The 18,456-nt window shown below is 38.2% G+C and overlaps 1 protein-coding gene across 2 annotated transcripts in view; it reads right to left on the bottom strand.

The window, feature by feature from the left end:
- Positions 1 to 18,456, bottom strand: part of METAP1 (methionyl aminopeptidase 1) — a 58,754-nt gene that overhangs the window by 31,927 nt on the left and 8,371 nt on the right. The window lies entirely within an intron of this gene.

The raw sequence follows: 18,456 nt of genomic DNA, 5'->3' as shown, positions 1-18,456 counted from the left end.
CACTAAACCCATCCATCTGAGCAGTTGCTATGTTTCCCATATGCTGATAGCCCTAAGGCTATAATCCGTGGAGGGGAAGGGACTATATAAACCAGTGTGCCTGGCACATGGTAGGCTTTCAGTAACTGCTTGACTGACTGATCAGAATGGACGAATTACTAAGAACACAACTCTTCACTTAAGAAAGTATGTTCATGGGGTGGCACCTATGGCTCAGTGGGTAGGACACCAGCCCCATATACCGAGGGTGGCAGGTTCAAACCCGGCCCCGCCAGCTAAAACAGCAGTGGCAACTGCAACAAAAAATAGCCGGGCATTGTGGTGGGTGCCTGTAGTCCCAGCTACTCGGGAAGCTTGAGGCAAGAGAATTGGTTAAACCCAAGAATTGGAGGTTGCTGTGAGCTGATGCCACAGCACCCTACCGAGGGTAACAAAATGAAACTGTCTCTAAAAAAAAAGAAAAGAAAATATGTTCATGTAACATATTTCAGACACTGGTAAGAAGTAACAAACTGGGAAAATGAATTCAAGTAATAAACTGAACTCAAGTAATAAATTAGAAAAATAATTCAACTGTACATACATCTTATTTATGCTTTGATTTTTATGGTCTTTTCTTCAAAGAGTTCCAAGTTACTGAAATAAATCATTTAAAAAACTTAAGAAAATCCATAAATTCCTACAAATGTTTTATCTTTGCAGACATAAAAAAAAGACATGGACAAGAGAACAGCTAAGAAAAAAAACAGGAAAAATATTCCTAGAATTAATTCCTAGAATTATGCAGTAACCAGACCACATTACACCAGTGACAGTAAAGCTGTCTCCCCTAAACTTGCCCAGAGCCTGGGAAAGGTCAGTTTCTCTCTGTTGGGCCAGGTTCTTCACTACTTTCCCTTTACCATTCTTACATCCTCCGCAACCTGCAACAGTTAAGAAAATTCATTTCTACTATAATCTATAACCTGAAGATACCTCAAATTTATAAATATGTATCCAAAACAAAGATTTTCCATTCTGAAGCTAAAACTGAGCTCAGTCTTCTGTGGAGGATGAAAATTGTAGTAGGAAAAACAATGCCCTTTCAAAGATGTCCATGTCCTCATCCTCAGAACCTTCAGAATCTGTGACTATTAGGTTATATGACAAGGGTGGGGGGACTTAGGCTGCTTATCTGCTGCCTGTGAGATGAGGGCTGATCCCTTTCTATCCAGATGGGTCCAATGTAATCACAAGGGTCCTTAAACGGTGGAGGAGGGAGACAGAAGAATGAATCAGGGAACAATCTCATGACAGAAACGAGGTCAGCAAGACGCTGGCCTTGAAGCCGGAGGGAGTTGGTCACAAGCCAAGGAATGTGAGCAGCCTCACAAAAGAGAAAAGGACAAGGAAACGAATTCTCCCCTGGATCCAGAGAGGCAACAGAGCTCTCAACCTCTGGGTTTTGCCCTGAGACCTGTGTCAGGCTTCTGACCTACAGAACCAGAAGATAATAAATTTGTGTTGTTTTATGCCACCAAGTTTGTGTTAATTTGTTATGCCAACTGCAGAAAACTAATACAGAAGATAAAATAGACTTTGTCCCTGTGGCAAAAAGATAAATTCCTCCCCTGCTCCATAGTTATAAGAAACTGGAAGAAAAACAAAATTTATCCATGATTCTGCTACAAAAGAGAAGGAAATTATGATTGATAGTCCCAATAACCTAAAACGGGAATAAGTGATTCCTGCAGTATTAACACACCTGTGCAGAATAAGAAAGGAAAAGACAGTGTCAAACCATAATGAAGGCAATGATAGTAACTGTAACAGTTATCACTTACTGAATATTTGCACTATCTCACTTAATGCTCACAAAAACCCTACAAGGTATACAGACTAATTCCCACGATACGAATCACAAAACATAAGCACCACAGAGAAGGTAAGTAATTTGTCTATCAGAAAACAGCCATTAACTGACAGAACCAGGACTCCAACCCAGGATTTCCTCACTAAAAGCCATGCTTTCTCAGTGCTTTCCTGTTTGTGTGTGCGCATTCAAAGCATCAAGTCAGCAAACAATGTAGAAAGCATGTGTCTGTTTAAGCTCTATCATCTATCATGTATTACACCAATATAACCTCTAAAATTCTATTTTCAAATCCAGGAAATAATGATGGTAACTATTCTCATGGTTGCCTCACCTTAAGTGAGACTGATACTGATAATGTGGTATCAATATCTGGTATCTCCAGAAGATAATCTCCAAAAGATAATATAGCAGATTATAAATAAGGTAAATAATGTATACAAAATCAGCTAACTTAGGGTCTTAACACTTACCTTTATTTCTAGCACTTATTAAGTACCAATACATGAGAATCACTGATATCCCAGGACTTAACCACCAGGCCTGACATTGAAGAGGTCCTCAGTGTATGTGGGAAAATGAATGCAAATTAACGTTATCATACAGACAAAAGCTTTTTGTAGTTGCAGATGGAAATGCAAACAGTTTTCACCATCACCTCCTGGAACAGACTGCAAACTGACTGCTCCACAGTCATCTTCCCCTTTCTGTAACACTGACATAGTCCTACTACAATGGAAACTGAAAGGCATCCAGCTAAAATCATTCCCAGCCTCCATACAGGCAGCCATGAGACAACTGTAAACCCAGTTGTTGGGTGGCACTTCCTGGAAAGCTTCTTAGAAAATAGGTGGCCTCATCTGACACCCATTTTCTACTCTTTGTCCTTTCCCTGCTTCCTGTTTCAAACTCAGTAGTTCTACCAAAGGCAAAGCAACAGCTTTGTGACCACAGAGCAAAAGCACACCCTATGAAGCCTGGGTCCCTCATGACTGCTGTGAAGCTGCTGTTCCAGACCCAAAATGCCCACCTCCACAGTCATTAGGAGAAAGTCCACACTTTTATTTTTGGAAGATATATTGGTTGAAATTGCACTGTCACTCATCTGTTTACTAGACCCAAAACAGGTGGGAAGTGAGGTGACAATGATGACTACAGCAGGCTGAATAATGGCTACCCAAAGATGCCAAATCTAACAACCTATAAATGTTAACTTATTTGAGAAAAGGGTTTTTGTAACCAATTGAGGATTCTGCAGTAGGGTGATTATTCTGGAATATACAGATGGAAGACTAAATGTCCCAGAAGTGTCCTAGGAGAGAAGGAGATTGTCCACACAGAAGAGAAGGTAATGTGACCAGGGCAGCAGAGACTGGAGTGATGGGGCCACAGATCAAGGAATGCCGGCAGCCACAGGAAGGTGGAAGAGGCAAGGAAGAGTCTCTCCTAGAACACCCAGTAGGCACGAGGGAGGCACAGTGATTTCAGACTCCTGACCTCCAGAACTACGAAAGAATAAATTTCCATTGTTGAAACCACTACCCAGTTTGTGCTAATCTGTATAGCAGCAACAGGAAACAAATACAGTAACTAACATCAGGGTGTCCTAGGAGAGGGAATCCAATTACTGCCTTGAAATGGGGTGTAGTGAAGCTTTTCCTGCTTACATGTACCTATTTATAGTCAATTCTAATAATTCAGTCTTTTTTAAACAGGAGGGCAAATAAGTGTGCCTTATTTTAAGAAACATAACTTCAGTCAGCAATTTCAACCTCTTCCTTTCCTTTCTGAATGATTCTTCATCATAAATATGTGGTTGTTAAGTATGAAATGTCCGATTTCCTCAAGAACTAAGTTAGGCAGTTGGTATCCCTAACATTTCATTTTGACACTTACTTTGATTGTGAAGTTACATCCTCATTCATTAAGTAGCTGGGACTACAGGTGCCTGCCACAACACCCAGCTATTTTTAGAGACAGAGACGCACTCCAGCTCAGGCTGGTCTCAAACTCACAAGCTCAGGTGATCCACACATACTGGCCACCCGGAGTGCTGGGATTACATGTGTGAGCCACCACGCCCAGCCTCGGCAAAAAATCTCACTGCTTCTAAACTCCACTTTCCTTAATTGTAAATTAGGAAAAATAACTGTGTAAAATGTGTGGCCAATAGTAAGCGCACAATTCTAACTATCACCAATTACATTTTTTTTTTAATTTTTTTTAGATTTTTAAAATCGACAGCTGAAAACATGATGCAGCTACATAAGTATCATTAACATATATGTCAACACTGGGGCAATTTTTGGCTTACGAAAACTGACATGCAATTAGACAATTAGTGATTAGTGCAGGCTCTTGTATCTGACTAGCATCCATTGCCTGAGGAACCTGCACATTGTAAAAGGAGATGCACGAGGCCGCAGAACCTCATGTCTGAGAGCACCAATGGCTGCCTGGCCTACACACAGACCACTGCAGAGAATGAAAGCCTACAGGCTGGCTCAAAGTGTTTGAGCACAAGGTGTGACCACTCTTCAGAAGAATACTAAGCTATGCAGATATCAGGTCAACACTCAGGAAGCCGGGCTTTAAAATAAATAAATAAATAAACAAACAGAGATGCTGAGCAGAAGCATCAATACCCACACACTGCAAAGTCCGACAGCCATTGTCCATTTAGTCAGACTATAAAATACAAACAGAAGGCACAGAGAAACTATTTGAAGACTCTGAAAAGTAAATAGTAGCAGACGGGTTAGGAAAGTCCAGAATTCAAAGTTCCACCAAACTGGTGATGAGTTTTCCATTTCCTTACTTTGAAATCCTGGGGGCAACAAGAAGTGACCACAAGGGGACAAACATTGTTCCCAGAGAAGCCCTTTATTCTGGCTCAAGGAACAAAAACAGAATGCTTCATGCTCAGAGGGCAGAAATGTGTCTTCTCTTCTGTTTTCTCCCACCCCAGCCCCCAAGCAGTCCTGAGGTAGCACCCATAAGCACTCATAGGAGCCAAAAATTCTGAGGGATGGGCATTTTCTTCTCTGATCAGTGAAACTGTGGTGCAGGAAACATAGGGCCACAACCCCATTGACTTTTTTACTCTCTGCCTCCTCCCATTAAGCTCCAGACACAGACACAGTCGTGGAAGCATAGGGGAAAGAAGGTACCTAAAACCACAGCTTTCTGGTCAGAGGACCAAAACCAGGGCACCCAAAGAACCAGAAAATACCAGAAAGGAGCTTCAGTAAGTGACCTCAGTAGTTGTTCTGATGTTTGTGAGAGCAGAACTATCTCACAGATAATTATCCAAGTCTCAGATTGAGCACTGGGAAAGATCGGAATTATTATTGCAAAAGTTTTGAAAACTGAAACACAATTCACAGAAAGCAGGTTAGAACTTGCAGACTAAATTTAACCAGATCAGTAGCCTACTAAACCAAAAATGTCAACATTCTCCATAGAATTTAAACAAGGATCAAGATCTCACAATATTCAAAATCTCTAGGATACGATCTAAATTTATCACATAAATTATCAAAGTACCAATATCAATTTATCATATCAATAAATTATCATATAAGGAATCAAGGAAATTTTAACTCGCATGGGAAAAGATAATCAACAGACACCAATGCTAGTTTTAAATGACAAAGATTTTAAAGCAGCTATTATTAAAATACTCCAATAATCAAAAACACTCTTGTTACCAATGGAAAAGAGAGAAAGTCTTTACCAAAAAAAGAGACAGAAAAACTAAATGAAAATTTCAAAATTGAAAAACACAACAGTCAAAATAAATAACTAACTAGACCCAATTACATAATGGAAATGACAGAGGAAACATAAAAGAACAAAAGGAAACACTCAAACACACACAAAAAATTAAAAAAAAAAATGAACAGAGCTTCAGGAAACTAATTTTGTGTCAACAACAAAGAAAATTACCAGGAATAAAAGGAAAATTACATAATAATTTTTAAAAGACATAACAGTCCAAATTGTATATGCACCTAACAAAAGAATTTCAAAATACATAAAGCAAAAAGTGACAAAGTCAAAGAAGTAGAAAAACCCACAATATAGTGGAGAATAAAATTCAATAGCCAATCATAATAAAATTCTCCATAAACGAAGAGAATTTCCTTAACTTGATAAAGGTCATCTAAACGTCTACAGGTTATCTCATATTTAACAGGAACAACAGAATGCTTTCTCCCAAAAATAAGGATACCGGCAAAGATGTTTACTCTGAATACAGTAGAACTTCTGTAAGTTTGACTTCCCAAGGGACTGTAACAAACTAGTCAACATACCAAGGTGGTCAATATAAGGAACTAGGACTACCGTACTACTACTAATAAGTACATGTGGTGCATGTCTGGTCTATGAAAATTAGGTCAACTTCAGGAAATGATCAATGTAGAGAGGTGGTCAACTATGGAGGCTTTACTGTATTCCTATTTTGATATCATACTAGAAGTCTTAGATAATGCAACAGGCAAGAAAAACAAACAGAAGGCATAGAAGTTGGAAAGTTAAGAAATAAAACTGCCCCCAGTTGAACATGACATAATTACCTATATAAAAAACCTCAAGAATTTATTTTAAAAAACTACTTCTATAACTAAAACATCAGTTTAGCAAGATCATAGGTACAAAGTCAACGCACAACAACCCATTTAACTGATAACGTATAACTGGAAACAGAAATTACACAAAACAATACTACTTACAGTCACTCCTTCCAAAATGAATAGTATCAGTTTTACAAACATGTATAGGAGCAGTATGCTGAAAACTAAAAAACAATGATAAAATAAATCAAAGAAGATAAATCCTATGTTCATGAAGTGAAGACTAAACATGAGAGATTTCATTTCTCTCCAAACTGATCTATCTATATCTATAGATATATAAAATGCAATCTAATCAAAATCCCTAACAAGAGTTTTTAATAGAACATGGTAATTCTAAAAATGTATATTAAAGTATAAAGGCCTGGCACAGTGGCTCATGCCTGTAATCCCAGCACTTGGGAGGCTGAGGCAGGTGGACTGCCTGAGCTCACGAGTTTGAGACCAGCCTGAACCAGACTTGAGACCCCGTCTCAAGAAAATAGCTGGACGTTGTGGCAGGCACCTACAGTCCCAGCTACTTGGGAGGCTGAGGCAAGAGAATCGCTTCAGCCCAAGAGGTTACTGTGAGCTGTGATGCCAAAGCACTCTACCGAGGGTGACAAAAAAAAAGGGGGGGGGAGTATATTAGCTAAAACAATTTTGAAAAGAAGAATTAGAAGAATCCTATTACCCAATCTAGTAAAATTGACTTTTAGTAGGGGCTTGTAAAGTTCTACCATATGGTAACCACCACCACAATCAGGATACAGAACTCAGCTTTACTATACGATAATTTTTAAAAACAGGGAGAGAGATATGGTGATCTCCCTTTAAAAAGAAACTTAAGAGAATAGAACCTACCATATAAGCTAAAAATATTTCAACCTTCATCTGTCTGGACACGTATTACATACATAAAACATATTACCAAGCAAACACTATCTGAGAAAAATATGTTTGTCATTTTAGCAAAAAGATACATGCACAGGAATGTTTACTGCAGCACAGTTCATAACTGCAAAGATGTGAACTCAATCCAATAGCCTATCCATACCTGAGTGGATTAGTGAAATGTGGTATAGGTATACCATGGAGGCCTACTCAGCCATTTAAAAAAAAAAAAAATGGTGAACTAATACCTTTGTAACAACCTGGAAGGAACTGGAGACTGATCTACTAAATCAAGTACTACAAGAATGGAAAAACAAACACCACACGTACTCACTATTAAATTGGAACAAACCAATCATCCATCACCCATGTGCACAGATGGTAGGAAAACTCAATGGAAAACAAGCAAGTAGAAGAGTCGTCAGTTCACATCAAACAGGTGTAACACACACTATCCAAACCATACAAAAGCAATTCATGTAACCAAAACATCTGTACTCCCATAATATTCGGAAATTTAAAAAAAAAAGTGAAACCAGGAATGTTTATAAATATACTAAGAGAAGGCCAAGTCTGGGGGCTCGTGGCTGTAATCCTAGCACTTCGGGAGGCTGAGGCAGGAGGATGACTTGAGCCCAGCTGTCTGAGGTTGCTATGAGCCTGGTTGATGCCATAGCACCCTAGCCTGGACAACAGAGTGAGTCTCTGTCTCCAAAGAAAGAACAACAAAAAAGACCAATGGTCACAGAACTTTGTGTTATTACCTTATTCTCCACCTACTTAATAACACTAGATAATAACACTATTATCTATTACAACTGGTAGGTAAAACTTCAGTTTTCACCCTGCAAAAAACACACTTTTTCTTTAGCACCAACAGGCTTCTCTAGTTTTAGGATCTAATATAGAATAACATGGATCTCAGCCTTGGCTACTCACTAAAATCATCTGGAAAGCTTTTCTTTAAAAAAATAAAAAAATAAAAAACCTGTGCTATTTCTCACCTCAAATTAAATCAGAATCTCTGGGGATTTGTTACATAGGTCATTCTTATTTATTTGGAAGACAAATATTTTTACCCTGCAAATCAATGGAGAGTGAAAAGTTACCACCAGAGTTAAGAACACTATGTTCTCATTTCACCACCAGAAGTCATTTCCTACTTTTCTCTTCTTATCTAATTAATATCTATAACTCCCATCTTATTTTAGGTCCCACTGACTTTCCAAACACCTTCACAAAATGTCTCCCTACCTCGAACCTTTCTAACTTCTTTCCTATTCCAAACCATCCTGGAAGTAGTTGCTAAAATTAAAAGGTTTTCAGAATGTGACCACCTACGCCTATACCCTTAAGATCCCGCCTTGTCTCTCTACTGTCAAATCTAAAATCAATTCATGTTGATGAGGGTGTGAGCAAATGAGCACACCATATAATGTTAGTGAGTGTTAGAGAGTCAACTGGTAACTAAAAATGTTATATGTATGAAATATAACATACATATAAATGGTTAATTTAATATATAAAGACATAGAGAGACAAAAAAAAAAAAAAAAAAACCCTTTGATTCAATAACTCCACTTCCAGGACGTTAACAAAGGAAATAACCTGTCAAACAAGCAAAACATATGCAAGTTAATGCTCACTATAACATTATGTATAACTGTGAAAAATTAAGAGAATTTAGATAACCATCAATATATAAAAGTTAGATAAATTATGATTCAACCATGCAAGTGAACTTTATATGGTCATTAGAAGTAATGAAATTAACTTTACATATAAGCATGCAAAGATGTATATAATGTTTTCAGTTTTTATAAAGTCAGAAACCTGGAAAATCCACAGACAGAAAAAACACACTGCTTAACCAATGAGTCAATGAAAAAGTCACAAGGGAGCCTCAAGACAAATAAAAACAAAATCACCACATACCAAAATTGATGGGATGCAGCCAAAGCAGTGTTAGGAGGAAAGTGTACAGCTGTAACACATATTTTAACACATTAGCTGTCATGTGAGTTGTATTTAATTTACATTGGTTTTGAACTTGTGAAGCATATATAACTCACACATCTCTTCATCCAATAAAACACTGTGGTCCAAGGGCGGGGGTGGGGTGGGGTGGGGAGAATGGTATAGTGTCAGTCAATGAGTTAAAAAAGAAAGATCTCAAAGGAACCACCAACTTTATTCTCTGAGGAACTAGAAAAAGAAGAAAAGGCAAAATCTAGAGCTGCAAAAGGAAGGAAATAATAAAATATTAGAGAAGAGATTAATAAAATAGAGGGTAGGAGAAAGCAGTAAAACTAAGAATTTTTGAAAAGATCAACAAAAGTGACAAACCCTGTGCTAGACTCAGAAAAGAGAAGAATCAAATAACTAATGAAGACGTAGAACTTTCAAGCTCATGGCATAAAACCAGCATTACCCTGATACAAAGCCAGAAAAAGAAACTAAGAAAAAAGAAAACTACACAATATCCCTTATGAATCTTGATGCAAAATCTTCAACAAAATACTAACAAACAGAATTCAACAGCCCTTTGAAAGCATTGTATTTCATGACCAAGTGGGATTTATTCCTGGAATCCCAAGGACAGCACAACATATAAAATCAAATCAATACTACATTAACAGAATGAAGGACAAAAATCGTATGATCATTTCAAATAATGCAGAAAAAGCATTTGAAGCACTCCTTCAGGACACTCAACAAACTAGAAATAGATGGAGTTAACATCATACTCAATGGTGAAAGATTGAAAGCTTTTCCTGTAAGTCTAGGAACAAGCTCATGCCTGTAATGCCTCCCACCATTTCTACTCAATATCACATTGGAAGTCCTAGCCAGAGCAAGGGCAAAAGAAAAAAATAAAAAGCACCCAGACATGATAGCAAGAGGGACTTTACCTAACAAATGCAATCAGTGTATCCTGGCTTATTGTACCCTCAATGAATCCCCAACAATAAAAATAATAATAATAATAATAATAAATAAATAAAAAACACCCAACTGAAAAGAAGCAAAATTACCCATGTTCACAGATAACATGATCTTATGTGTAGAAAACCCTAATTATTTCACGAGAAAAGTTTAGAACTAATAAACAATTCAGGAAAGTTACAGAATACAAAATCAAAACCTGAAAATCATTTTTTTCTATTCATTAACAATGAACAATCAGAAAAGGGAATTAAGAAATAATTCCATTCACAACAGCATTAAAAAATACCTAGAAATACATTTAACCCAGGAGATAAAAAACTTGTACACTGAAAACTACAAAACATAACTAAAAGAAAGGAAAGACAATACAGATAGACAACACGTGTTAATGGACTGGAAGCCTCATTGTTAACATGTTACTAAACAATCTACAAATTCAGTACAACCCCTAACACAATCCTAGTGGCATACTCTGCAGAAATTTAAAAAAAAAAAAAAATCTTAAAATTCATATACAAAAAGAGCCAAAACCATTTTGAAACAGAAGAATAAAGTTGGAAGACTCACATTTCCTGATTTCATAACAAATTACCAAGCTGCAGTAATCAAAATAGTGTGATACTGGCATAAACACAGATATACACACCAATGGAACAGAATACAGCTCAGAAATAAACCCTCATAGGTATGGCTGGATAATCTCAGACAAGAGTGCAAGACCACCCAGTAGGCAAACAACAGCCGCTTCCACAAACGATGTTGGAAAAACTGGATATCCATAGGCAAAAGAATGAAGGCGGACCCTTATCTTAACAACACATACAAAAATTAACTCCAAATATATTAAAGACCTAAATTTGAGACCCAAAATTATAAAACTCCTAGAAGAAAATATAAGAGAAAAGCTTCATAACATTGAATTTGGCAATAATTTTTTTTAATGTGACACCAAAAACCCAGACAATAAAAGCAAAAACAAACAGGACTACATCAAATTTTAAAACTTGCTCATAAAAAGACAAAAATCAACGTAGTGAAAAGGTGACCTACTGAATGAGAAAAAATCTGCAACATCACATATCTGATAAGAAGCTGATCTCTAAATAAGAATTATCAGATATAATCACATATATAATAGAGTTGATATCTGGATTAACATAAAGAACACCTGTATCTCAACATCAAACAAAATCAAATAACCTAATATAAAAACGGGCAAAAGACATGGGTAGATATTTCTCCAAAGATGATACACAAGCACCTCACAAGCCTATTAAAGGTGCTCAACATCACTAATGAGAGAAACAAACGTAAATCAAAACCACAAGGTCTCATCTCACACCCATTAGTATGACTACTATGAAGAAAAAAAAAAGAAAAAATATAGATTGGTGGGGATGTGGAGAAATCAGAACCCTTGTACACTGTGCTGGAAATACAAAACAGTGCATGGCAGTTCTTCAAGAAATTAAAAATAGAGTTATCGTATAGATCTGGCAATCCCATTTCTGGGTATGTGCCCGTAAGAATTGAAAGTAGGATTTTAAAGAGATACTGATATTTATACATCCACATTCACAAGCACTATTCCCAATTACCTCGAGACAGAGGCAACCCAAACGCCCATCAAAAAGAAGAATGGATAAACAAAATGTGATGTAAACATAAAATGAAATACTATACAGCTTAAAAAGGAAGGAATTCCTTTTTAAGGCATGATGGCTCATGCCTGTAATCCTAGCACTGTGGGAGGCTGAGGCAGGTGGAATGCCAGAGCTCAGGAGTTCAAGACCAGCCTGAGCAAGAGTGAGACCCTGTCTGTAAAACAACAGCCTGGCACTGTGGCTGAGGCAAGAGGATCCCTTGAGCCCAGGTTTAATGTTGCTGGATTGCTGTAAGCTATCATGCCACAGCCCTCTGAGGGTGGTAAGGTGAGACTCTGTATCAAAAAAAAAAGGAAGGACCAGCAAGATGGCGGCCAAGTAACAGCTTCCTTGCATCTGGGCACCATGAGTCTGGGGAGATAAGACTCCAGGCATCTCTGGCTGGTGGGATCTGCCTATAATCATCCCTTTGAGGATACAGAGAGTCAGCAAGAGACTCCTGGACCCCAAAAGGAGGACAAAAATAGTGGAAAACTGGCAAGTAATCGCGTGTATTCGACCGGTCTAATCCCACCGACAGCTGTCAGTGCAGTAGCAGCGAGACTACAAACTGGAAAGGCCTTACCTGTGAACTGTTTTGGGGTTTTTGGACTTGGCACTCAGTTGAACTGCCTTGGGGAGAGCTTGAGCGGGAGTGCAGAGAATTTGGGGCGTTGTCTGGGACCCCAGACTGAGCCACTGAGCCCAAAAGACTAACAGTGTTTAGCTAAGGGCTGCAGGGAGCCATTGTGAGAGAACTGCCCCAACAAGGTCCGCCCTAGGGGTTGCAGAGGAAAGATCAGTGGGACCTAGTAACCTAGTGACAGAGCAGCCTAAAGGCGGGGTCTGAGCCGCCTTACAGCCCTAACCCTCAGGGCAGAGTGAGACCGGTTTTGGCACACTCGGTAAGTGGATAGCCACTTCAGCAGTGATTTCAGCGACAAACACTTTCCTGGGAAAGCTTCTGCTCAGCAGGTTTAGAAGCTTAAAGTGCCTTCTAAGAGGGCTGAAGAGAGACTTAGGGTTTCTACCCTGTGGGGTTTGAAAAATCAGCGGAGGCCTCCAGTCATACCAGCATTGTAATTAACATCTCATACCCCAGAAGACCACCTGTTGCCCAGACAATATTCAACAAGATATATATATACTGCTTTGTTTTTGGTTGTTTTTTATTTTTTGTTTGTTTATTTTGATGTTGCTGTTCTTGTTCTGTTTTTTAATTCCAACCTTTTACATACTGATTTTTTCTTTTCTTTCTCCACTTTTCTAGTATAAATACAATTTCCCATTGCTGCCTTTTCCAATAACTAGAACTTCATTTTTGCTAGTGTTTCTACCCCTATTATTTGGTTTTTCACCCAGTTTTAGCCCATAACGTTTTCTGTTTGCTTTTTTGGTTTGATTTATAGCATTTTTCTCTTTCCTCTCTACTTGGTGGAGGTGGGGTACTATGTCTGATCAGGTTAGCAAAGAGTTGCTGACCTCAAGTGAACCACCACGGGCACCCCCAGAGGTTGGGATTTTTTAAGGTTGTGTCAAAGTACCCTACTGTACACCTATATTGCTCTGTCTCCCTCTTTCTGTGCCTCTCTTCTTTTTGTCAATATTCCTTTTACGCACCCACTCTACTTTCTCTATTTTCTTTTAGTTCCTTCCTTCTTTCTTTCATCCCTTCTTGCTTTTCAACCTTCTCATCCTTCTGGCCCTATACCAAAAGGACTCATTGAAACCTTAGTCCACAGGCACAGGAACTTAAAGATCAAAAGGAAGTGAAAGGAAAATTAGGGCAAGGAAACAGATAAAAGAAATCACTCATGAGGAAGAATCAGCAGAAAACTCCAGGCAACATGAAGAACCAGTCCACAACAACCCCGCCAAGGGACCATGAGATAGTTACTGCAGAGGATTCCACCAATAAAGAAATGTTAGGAATGACAGAAAGGGAATTTAGACTACACATGATGAAAACAATGAAGGAAATGATGGAAACAATGAAGGAAACTGCTAATAAAGTGGAAAATAACCAAAAGGAAATCCAGAAACAGAATCAGAGATGAAGGATATGAAGAATATAGAAAGGACATAGCAGAGCTGAAGGAACTGAAGCAGTCAATTAGGGAACTTAAAGATGCAATGGAAAGTATCAGCAACAGGTTAGACCATGCAGAAGAAAGAATTTCAGAGGTAGAAGGCAAAGTCCTTGAGATAACTCAGATAGTAAAACAGGCAGAAAAGAAGAGAGAGAAAGCAGAATGTTCACTGTCAGAATTATGGGACCTTATGAAGCATTCCAACATACGAGTTATAGGAATCCCAAAAGGAGAAGAAGAATGCCCCAGAGGAAATGGAAGCCATACCACAGAATATTATAAAAGAAAATTTCCCAAATATCACCAAAGATTCTGACACACTGCTTTCAGAGGGATATCAGACCCCAGGTCGCCTCAACTCTAACCGAACTTCTCCAAGACACATTGTGATGAAACTGTCCAAAGTCAAGACAAAAAAAAAGATTCTGCAAGCTGCCAGAAGTAAGCGCCAGTTGACCAACGGGGGGAAATCCATCAGACTGACTGCAGACTTCTCTAATGACACTTTCCAAGCAAGAAGACAATGGTCATCTACCTTTAATCTATTTAAACAGAACAATTTCCAGCCCAGAATTCTGTACCCTGCTAAGCTAAGCTTTAAAATTGACGGAGAAATCAAATCTTTTACGGATATACAAACATTGAGGAAATTCGCCACAACAAGACCAGTTCTACAGGAAATACTTCAACCTGTTCTACACACTGACCATCACAATGGATCAGCAGCAAAGTAAAAACTCAGAAATTAAAGGACAGAACCTAACCTCCACACTGATGCAAAAGATAAAACTAAGCAATGGACTCTCACAAAATAAGATGACTAGAACACTACAACACTTATCAATTATCTCAGTAAGTGTAAATAGCTTTAATTCCCCACTGAAGAGACACAGATTGGCTGACTGGATTAAAAAACACAAGCCATCCATTTGCTGTCTGCAAGAAACACACCTGGCTTCAAAAGACAAATTAAAGCTCCGAGTCAAGGGTTGGAAGACAATTTTTCAGGCAAATGGAATTCAGAAGAAAAGAGGAGTTGCAATCTTATTTTCAGATACATGTGGATTTAAAGCAACTAAAGTCAAAAAAGACAAAGATGGTCACTTTATATTGGTCAAGGGAAAAATACAACAAGAAGACGTTTCAATTCCAAGTATTTATGCACCAAATTTAAATGCTCCCAGATTTTTGAAACAGACCTTACTCAGTCTGAGCAATATGATACCCGATAATACCATCATAACAGGGGACTTTAACACACCTCTTACAGAGCTGGACGGATCCTCTAAACAGAAATTAAACAAAGATATAAGAGATTTAAATGAGACCCTAGAACAACTGTGCTTGATAGATGCATATAGAACACTCCATCCCAAAGGTAAAGAATATACATTCTTCTCATCACCCCATGGAACATTCTCCAAATATGATCATATCCTGGGACACAAACCAAATATCACCAGAATCAAAAGAATTGAAATTTTACCTTGTATCTTCTCAGACCATAAGGCACTAAGGGTGGAACTCAACTCTAACAAAAAACGTTCGACCCCACCCAAAGGCATGGAAATTAAACAATCTTCTGTTGAATAACAGATGGGTGAAGGAAGAAATAAAACAGGAAATCATTAACTTCCTTCAGCATAACAATGAAGACACAAGCTACCAAAACCTGTGGGATACTGCAAAAGCAGTTTTGAGAGGAAAATTGATCACTTTAGATGCCTACATTCGAAAACAGAAAGAGAGCACATCAACAAACTCACAAGCCATCTTATGGAGTTGGAAAAAGAAGAACAATCTAAGCGTAATGTGAGTAGAAGAAAAGAAATCTCCAAAATCAAACCAGAGATCAATGAAATTGAAAACAAAAGAATCATTCAGAAAATTAATGAAACAAGGAGTTGGTTTTTTGAAAAAATTAATAAAATAAACCATTGGCCAGACTAACGAGAAATAGACAGGTAAAATCCCTACTAACCTCAATCAGAAATGATAAAGGGGAAATAACAACTGATCCCACAGAGATACAAGAGATCATCTCTGAATACTACCAGAAACTCTATGCCCAGAAATTTGACAACGTGAAGGAAATGGATCAATATTTGGAATCACACCCTCTCCCTAGACTTAGCGAGGAAGAAATAGAGCTCCTGAACAGACCAATTTCAAGCACTGAGATTAAAGAAACAATAAAAAATCTTCCAACCAAAAAATGCCCTGGTCCTGATGGCTTCACACCAGAATTCTATCAAACCTTCAAGGAAGAGCTTATTCCTGTATTGCAGAAATTATTTCAAAAAATCGAGGAAGAAGGAATCTTCCCCAACACATTCTATGAAGCAAACATCACCCTGATACCAAAACTAGGAAGAGACCCAACCAAAAAGGAGAATTTCATACCAATCTCACTCATGAATATAGATGCAAAAATTCTCAACAAAATCCTAGCCAATAGATTACAGCTTATCATCAAAAAAGTTATACATCATGATGAAGTAGGTTTCATCCCAGGGATGCAAGGCTGGTTTAACATACGCAAGTCCATAAACGTTATCCACCATATTAACAGAGGCAAAAATAAAGATCATATGATCCTCTCAATAGATGCAGAGAAAGCATTTGATAAAATCCAGCATCTTTTTCTAATTAGAACACTGAAGAGTATAGGCATAGGTGGCACATTTCTAAAACTGATTGAAGCTATCTATGACAAACCCACAGCTAATATTTTACTGAATGGAGTAAAACTGAAAGCTTTTCCTCTTAGAACTGGAACCAGACAAGGTTGTCCTCTGTCACCTTTACTATTCAACATAGTGCTGGAAGTACTAGCCGATACAATTAGGCAGGACAAGGAAATAAAGGGAATCCAAATGGGAGCAGAGGAGGTCAAACTCTCCCTCTTTGCCGATGACATGATCTTATACTTAGAGAATCCCAAAGATTCAACTACAAGACTCCTAGAAGTCATCAAAAAATACAGTAATGTTTCAGGATATAAAATCAATGTCCACAAGTTAGTAGCCTTTGTATACACCAATAACAGTGAAGATGAGAACCTAATTAAGGACACAACTCCCTTCACCATAGTTTCAAAGAAAATGAAATACCTAAGAATATACCTAATGAAGGAGGTGAAGGACCTCTATGAAGAAAATTATGAAACCCTCAGAAAGGAAATAGCAGAGGATTTTAACAAATGGAAGAACACACCATGCTCATGGATGGGCAGAATCAACATTGTTAAAATGTCTATACTGCCTAATAGCCGGGCGTTGTGGCGGGCGCCTGTAGTCCCAGCTACTCAGGAGGCTGAGGCAGGAGAATCGCTTAAGCCCAGGAGTTGGAGGTTGCTGTGAGCTGTGTGATGCCATGGCACTCTACCGAGGGCCATACAGTGAAACTCTGTCTCTACAAAAAAAAAAAAAAGTCTCTACTTCCCAAAGCAATCTACCTATTCAATGCCATTCCTATCAAAATACCAACATCGTGCTTTCAAGATTTGGAAAAAACGATTCTGCGTTTTGTATGGAACCAGAAAAAACCCTGTATAGCTAAGGCAGTTCTTAGTAATAAAAATAAAACTGGGGGCATCAGGGTACCAGATTTTAGTCTGTACTACAAAGCCATAGTGGTCAAGACAACATGGTACTGGCACAAAAATACAGACATAGACAACTTGGAATCGAATAGAAAACCAAGAAATGAAACTAACATCTTATAGCCACCTAATCTTTGATAAACCAAACAAGAACATACCTTGGGGGAAAGACTTCCTATTTAATAAATGGTGTTGGGAGAACTGGATATCCACATGTTAAAGACTGAAACTGGACCCACACCTTTCTCCACTCACAAAAATTGATTCAAGATGGATAAAGGACTTAAATTTAAGGCATGAAAAATAAAAATCCTCAAAGAAAGGAAAGGAAAAACACTGGAGATATTGGCCTGGGGAAAGACTTCATGAAGAAGACTGCCATGGCAATTGCGACAACAACAAAAATAAACAAATGGGACTTCATTAAACTGAAAAGCTTCTGTACAGCCAAGGAGACTACAACCAAAGCAAAGAGACAACTTACACAATGGGAAAGGATATTTGCATATTTTCAATCAGACCAAAGCTTGATAACTAGGATCTATAGAGAACTCGAATTAATCCACATGAAAAAAGCTAACAATCCCATATATCAATGGGCAAGAGACATGAATAGAACCTTCTCTAAAGAAGACAGACGAATGGCTAACAAACATATGAAAAAATATTCATCATCCCTATCTATTAGAGAAATGCAAATCAAAACCACCCTGAGATACCATCTAACCCCAGTGAGAATGGCCCACATCACAAAAGCTCAAAACTGCAGATGCTGGCGTGGATGTGGAGAGAAGGGAACACTTTTACA

Source organism: Nycticebus coucang, chromosome 1 (assembly GCF_027406575.1).
Source record: "Nycticebus coucang isolate mNycCou1 chromosome 1, mNycCou1.pri, whole genome shotgun sequence".
NCBI lineage: Eukaryota > Metazoa > Chordata > Mammalia > Primates > Lorisidae > Nycticebus > Nycticebus coucang.
Note: the sequence above shows the minus strand (reverse complement) of the source record. Positions and strands in the feature narration are given on the sequence as shown.